The following is a 7289-nucleotide window of genomic DNA, read 5'->3' as shown; positions in this document are numbered from 1 at the left end:
TGCCGCATACAAGGAAGATTCCACAAGACTTGGCGATCAAGATAAGGACTCCTCCCCACCGGCGTATTCGGCTAGGACTCTTGTTATCCTAGGCCTCTGGTGCATTATATAAACCGAGGCCAGGCTAGTCGATAGATGATATACAACAACAATCATACCATAGGCTAGCTTCTAGGGTTTAGCCTCCATGATCTTGTGGTAGATCTACTCTTGTACTACCCATATCATCAATATTAATCAAGCAGGACGTAGGGTTTTACCTCCATCAAGCGGGCCCGAACCTGGGTAAAACATCGTGTCCCCTGCCTCCTGTTACCATCCGCCTTAGACACACAGTTCGGGACCCCCTACCCGAGATCCGCCGGTTTTCACACCGACATTGGTGCTTTCATTGAGAGTTCCGCTGTGTGTTCGGCAAAAGGTTGATGGCTCACCTGCAGATCAACTGCGACTTCGACATCTTTGTCACCAGCTCGACTGGTCACCTTGGTTTGACCAAGGACTGCGCCCTACCTCCGATCGTCATGTTCGGATGAGGGCCTTTATAAACATCAACTTTGATCTCTATCAAGATCATGGAGGAATCATCCAGGGAGCCCAGGGGCTCAACGTCAACATTGCCCTCGGGTGACCGTGCTGTTTTTTGGACATCAAACTTGTGTCCGCCGCCACCACCTCCTCAAGTGTCTTTTTAACGATCGCTTTGGTGGAATTGTGCGGAATTGAGTCTACAACAACCCTGGAAAATTTTGTCGAGTTCCGATGGAGGAATCTCTGGCAATCCACGATATACCGGAGCCCTGTCAAATCTGGATGGGAATCTGGATGAGTTTAGGGCGTGGTGTCCAGCTTCTAGCTCGTACGTCCTTTGGAAGATCCAACCATTGATCGGCTGCGGAATTCCTATAATTTTAGCTCTATCCGGCCGTCCAAACTCCGGGAACCTTCCGATTAGTGCATCACTTTTCGGATCTGTTTTCTGCGCGAAAACAAATCCGACCCGAGTTCGTCTTTTTTATGAACGGGATTTCGGACATCCCTTTTGAAGGAAGTTTTGTATGGGGTATTGTGTTTTGTTCCCGAACACATCCCACTAACTTTAAGATCTTTTGAACATGATCTTCAACACCATGCTGGTGTCAAACCAGTCCGGCAATATTGCTCCACGGCTGCCGACCTGCGCTAGACACGTCGTCACTTTGTTGAGCCGAGCTCAACTTCTTCGGATCATCATCTCAGCAAGCCGAACAAGAGTCCGGCATCGCGAAGGATAAATCATCACCAACATCGCCGCCCCACGGATTACACGGAGCGGGCATACCGGCATCGCCGCACGGTCGCTTCATCAAGCCGGCATCGACCACGTCACGACCTGCATCGGCAGGGCCGCACTATTGCTTCTTCAAGCTGGTGTCCATCACGCCGACCTACTTCAACTCATCGGCTAACATCGAGGCTTCAACATCTTGGCTGGACCGGGGGCTTCGCCATCTCTTCATCAACCTACTCCGGACACTTCGGCGTCACTAGCCGACCAGCTCCGTCACGTTAGCTGGGCCGAGGGCTTTGCTTCGGCGAGCCAACCTTTGCCATCATTGCCATGCCATCGTTTTATCGCCCATCAGGCAATGGGTGCGCGGATCGAGTCCCAATTTTAGGAATCACCTTCCTTCATATTACTACAACAAATAAACCAGGTGCTATTAATCCCAGTATTTTTTGCTTGTTTGGGTTCATTTTCCCAAGGAATTATTACTCTGGTTTGTCCATCATATGTACACAGGTCTATCAAATGGTGGCCGCATTGACGACAGTCGCATGGTGGTTCGGTCAGTTTCCGTACATAGTCTGGCGAACGCCGCATCCGGAGCTCGGACCGACCTGCGAATTCAGGCTTTGCCACGCCTTTACCGCATCACGCCGACGCCCTGCATCGACATTGACTTCGGTGCTAGGCCATATTTCTTTTATTACTTACTTTGCATAAATTATTTATTATGCAACGATTTTTTTAATTATCGTTATTACTATTATCTCCGGTTTGCACTATTTTTTGTGCACAGGAAAATGATCCGGGGACTTCGGCGTCACTCTGCCGGTCTGCATTGACCGTGCTATGTCACCACTTCGCCATGTCGAGCTCTCCGCTCCGCCACCTCGGGACCGGCTTGGGGGATGGAACCTTGCCCCGCATCAAGCTCGGACCGCGTCATCAATACCAAACACATTAACCAGCTAAGTCGCTTTGATGCTCAAAGCTTTAATTTCTAACTTGTGTTCCGTTTGACCAAGCATTATACTTTTTGGAAAAAAGTTGCTTGTAAAAAATTTCCTTGTCCAAACTTTCTTTGTGACGCATAAATTCAAATACCCAATTCATTTGGGGGCTTCCTTCATGAAGCTTTTCCTCTTGCATATGATTATACTTGTACGGCTTCATTCCTTATTCGTGTATTACGCCACAATATGCACCATATTGACTTAAGCGATTTGCAAGCTGGGTTGCCTCACTCCTGTGTTTACCCCTACGTTCCCGATTGTTCAGCTAGGGAGTAAAGGGAGCACCTCTGCGATTGTCACGATCGGGTCATCCGAGCCGGACCTCAGACTGAGTGAAGCCGAAAGCTAGCGCTCTTATAGTTTTCAATGATGGTCGGCACACAACGGAACTCATGAGTACAAAAAATCTATTGCACAAGTCTCATAATAACAATGAGCACCGAAGAAAGGTATCGGTGGGGGTACTATTTTCTTCGAAGATGCTTCTTACACTTCGCAGTAATATAGCATAAGTTCCCTGAGCGCGCTTTGTCTGTTACAGCCTTATGGCCTGATTGCCTGGTTATTGGAAACACCGTCGATATTGTTGACAGATGGAGTACATAACACTTTTCGGTCCTTGACCGAAGAGGGAGAAGCCGACGGTCGGTTAAGACGCGTTTAAAGTTCGGTTGAACATAGATATGATATAAGTACTTCGGTACATGCAATCATTCTTTTACTCAAGTCACTTGGGGGCTCTTAAATTTATATGAGCCATTTTATGATAAGTGTTCTTCTTCTTAGTCGTTGCAAAGTTTTATTATTATTATTATCTATCACTCCTTTTTTCGACACGAGCGTGTGGTCACTAGCCGGGGAGCCTAATTTCTCTCTCAAAGCCGCTAGAGTTAGTTTGCTAAACTGGCCTAATGATAAGTACTCCGCCCTCGGGATAGGAGGTTGAAGCCGTAGGCTGACCCGCTTGAAGTCTTGAGATAGGATGTATCATGTTAAAGCACGACAGAAGCACTTCTTTTGCTAAGGCCAATTTTAGGATTGGCACCGAACACTTGATCTTGTTCGGACGTCAAGTTTTTACTGACGATTTTTTGGTTTTCCAAGCTTATGGAACTTTTAAACTATTTGTGTGTCTTCAGCACAAGTCTCGCAGTGCAACGCCGGACACCTTTAGAGATTCGGCAAAAACATTCTCGGATATTGCTATATATATGCATCGGTTTCGAATTGTGTCTTCGGTCAATAGTTGGGTTGCCCATCTCCTGCGCTTGCCTCCTACGTTCCGCTTTGTTCGGCTAGGTGTGCAAAGGGAGAACCACTGCGATTGTGCTTCCATCTCACATGGTTAAGCACCTCAGTGGAGAAAGCCGAAAACTGACTGTCACAATAAGCGTAAACTGGTCAGCGATCCGATGACGGTGTTAAATGACAGGCCATTCATAACAATGGCCGAAATGTTTACGACTTGACATCGACTGTCGCCGAACACTACCAAGGGCTATTAACTGGCCTCCCAAACTAAATCCTCGATATTTTGCTCTTACATTGGAGCTGAGGTTTCATGATCATGCTTGGCATGACAACCCAAAGAAAGGAACCGATAGCGGGACTATTTTCTTTGGAAGACATTTCTTCTGTTAAACAGTAATATAACATATCTCTCTGCGTACCTTTGTTTATAAAACCGTATGGCCAGATTGCCTTGTTTGTTGTAAATCTTTGCCCTCATAAAGGCTTTATAAAGTAGGACAAACACTCCTCGGCTATTGGCCGAGGAGGTGGAAGCCAATGGTCGGTCAACAAAGTTTTGTACAATGCGGATCCGAGCATTAATGACGTAAAGTACTTGGATACATAGAGTCATTACACATAATTTGTGATTTTACTATGGATATCAATCCTTAATTCGGCCACCCGTGCCCGCATTATGGCTCGGGGACACTGGGCTTCAGGCTTATTATTTACAAATATTAAAGGGGCACATCGATCCTCTGATCTAGTGTTGCCACCCGACCAGTGTCTCGGGGACACTGGCCTTCAGGCTTATTATTTACAAATATTAAAGGGGCACATCGATCCCCTGATCTAGTGTTGCCACCCGACCAGTGTCTCGGGGGCTACTGCATTGCCTGTCCAATGCAGAAAATTTTAAGTGTAATACAGTTTCTGAGGAGATTTTGATCCTCAGGTTGGTCGGCCGCACCCAACCTGAGGCTCGAGGACTGAGCACGCCGCTTTTTGTGTCCCGAAGTATTCTGCTGAGCTAGGACTTGATCCTCAGACCGATTTTGCAAATCAACCTGAGTCTCAACGGCTACTGGGATCAGCAGTCTTATGTCATCCTTCATGTGCATCTCGGGTTTTAGACCGATACCCACCTTGAGGGCTACTGGCTATATATCTCGGCAGAGAATAAAATTGCACCAATCAGAAATATTGACAAAAATTGGCCCACATTCAGGGTGGTGCACCACCTCGGAAGCAGTCCGGCATAAAGCTCGGGCGCTAGTGGCTGGCTCCATAGAGGGCATTTCCGGCATTAAGCTCGGCTAAACTCCTTCAAATTTCTTTGAACCAAGGTTATTTATGACACCTCGGATACAGTATAGCGTTGGAGCCCGGATACATAGTCCGGCGTTGGAGCTCGGATACAGTCTGGAGTTGGAGCTCGGATACATAGTCCGGCGTTGGAGCTCGGATACATTCCGACATTAGAGCTGGGAAGCGGTCCGGCGTTGGTGCTCGGCTGCAAAAGATACCTCGAATGTAGTCCGGCGTTGGAGCTCAGACGCAAGAGGACGTCGCCGCCCGGGAACAACTTCAAACCCGAGGTGTGGCATAAAAATAACAAGGCATTGATAAAGGCCGAAAACTTAAAGGGGTTCCTTGGATACCTGACATGTAAACTCGTCGAATGCATTTCGGCGATCCTCAAGATCGAAGATGAGAAGATTTGTTGAACCAGTTTGCAAGACCGACGACCGAAGATGAAGAACTGTTCGGAAGAATCGAGGAGCGTCCCTAACTTGAAGACCGGTTCAGGGGGCTACTGACGGTGTCCTAGACTAGGGGGTACTCACCACGTCATCTCCCGATCTGTTAGATTGTGCCGAGGACCCCCATGGTCGTATACTCATGGGCCAGTTCGGACAGCTGCCGCATACAAGGAAGATTCCACAAGACTTGGCGATCAAGATAAGGACTCCTCCCCACCGGCGTATTTGGCTAGGACTCTTGTTATCCTAGGCCTCTGGTGCATTATATAAACCGAGGCCAGGCTAGTCGATAGATGATATACAACAACAATCATACCATAGGCTAGCTTCTAGAGTTTAGCCTCCATGATCTCGTGGTAGATCTACTCTTGTACTACCCATATCATCAATATTAATCAAGCAGGACGTAGGGTTTTACCTCCATCAAGAGGGCCCGAACCTGGGTAAAACATCGTGTCCCCTGCCTCCTATTACCATCCGCCTTAGACGCACAGTTCGGGACCCCCTACCCAAGATCCGCCGGTTTTGACACCGACACTGGGCCTGGTCATTTGTTGACGTTGTCATAGCCTCCATGGTATCCTAATGGTGACGTATCGCCCCGGCTGGAGGTGACGGTACAGCGCAGCGGGCCCTTGGCCTGGCGCTCTTCCCAGACCACCGCCAGTGCTGCGCTGGCGGAGTAAGGAGTGACGGCAAGGTAAAGCACCAGGGGCTCGAGGGGGCGGGGTGCCACCACTGGAGGGCTGGCAGGTATCTATTGAGGTCTCGAAACGCCAGGTCGGCCTCCGGGGTCCACTCGAACGGGCCCTTCTTCTTCATCAGCTTGAAGAATGGCAAGGCACGCTCCCCCAGCTTGGAGATGAAGCGCCCTAGCGAGGTCACGCAGGCCGCAAGCTTATGCATTTCCTATCGAGTTTGCGGTGGGCTCATGTCCTCTATCGCCTTGACCTTCTACGGGTTAGCCTCGATCCCCCTGTGGGACACGAGGAAGACCAACAGTTTGCCGGAGGGTACACCGAACACGCACTTCTCCGTGTTGAGCCGCAGGTCCACCTGGCGCAGGCTTGTGAAGGTTTCCTCCAGATCCTGAATCAAAGTTCTCGCCTCCTGAGATTTTACCATGATGTCGTCGATGTAGGCTCCGGCATTTCTCCCGAGCTGCTGACCTAGGGCGATGCGCATCAGCCGTTGGAAGGTCACTCCTGCGTTGCGCAGCCCGAACGGCATGCATGTGTAGCAGTACACCCCACACGGGGTCAGGAAGGCCGTCTTCTCCACATCCTCCCCTGCCATCTTGATCTGGTGGTATCCCGAGAACGCGTCCAGGAAACACAGCAGGGCGCACTCGGTGGTGGAGTCGACAATCTGGTCGATGCGCGGAAGTGGGAACGGGTCTTGGGGGCAGGCCTTGTTGAGGTTGGTGAGGTCGACACACATGCGCTCCTTTCCGCCTTTCTTTGGCATGACGACGGGGTTCGCCAGCCACTCTGGGTACCGGACCTTGCGAATGACGCCTGCTGCTTCCAGCTTGTGCGTCTCCTGGACGATGAAGGACTGCTTCTCCGTTGACTGCCACTGCGCCTTCTGCTTCACAGGGCGCACATTCGGGCACACCCTTAGGTGATGCTCGATCACCCCCCTCAGGACCCCTACTAGCTGCTTGGGTTCCCAGGCGAATACCTCCTTTTTCGCGTGTAGGAACCTCACCAATGCCTCCTCTTGATCCGGGTCGAGGTTGGCACCTATGGTCAAGGTGGCCCCCGAGGGCCCACCTTCCTCGACCGGTACTTGCTTCGTCTCGGCCTGATCTTGAGTGAACAACTGCTTCTTTTTTGCTGGTGCGGCCTCCTTGGCTCTGGGAGTGGCCTCGTTTGCCGGGTGTGCCGCCAAGGCGGCCCTAAAGGCAAGCTTGAGTGCCGTCAGAGCCTCCCTGGTATCTCCAGTCATGGTGAGGGCGCCATTGCTCCCTGGCATCTTCATGAGGTTATAAGCAGGATGGGTAGCCTCCAT

Source organism: Triticum dicoccoides, chromosome 5A (genome assembly GCF_002162155.2).
Source record: "Triticum dicoccoides isolate Atlit2015 ecotype Zavitan chromosome 5A, WEW_v2.0, whole genome shotgun sequence".
In the NCBI taxonomy this organism is placed as follows: domain Eukaryota; kingdom Viridiplantae; phylum Streptophyta; class Magnoliopsida; order Poales; family Poaceae; genus Triticum; species Triticum dicoccoides.
Note: the sequence above shows the minus strand (reverse complement) of the source record.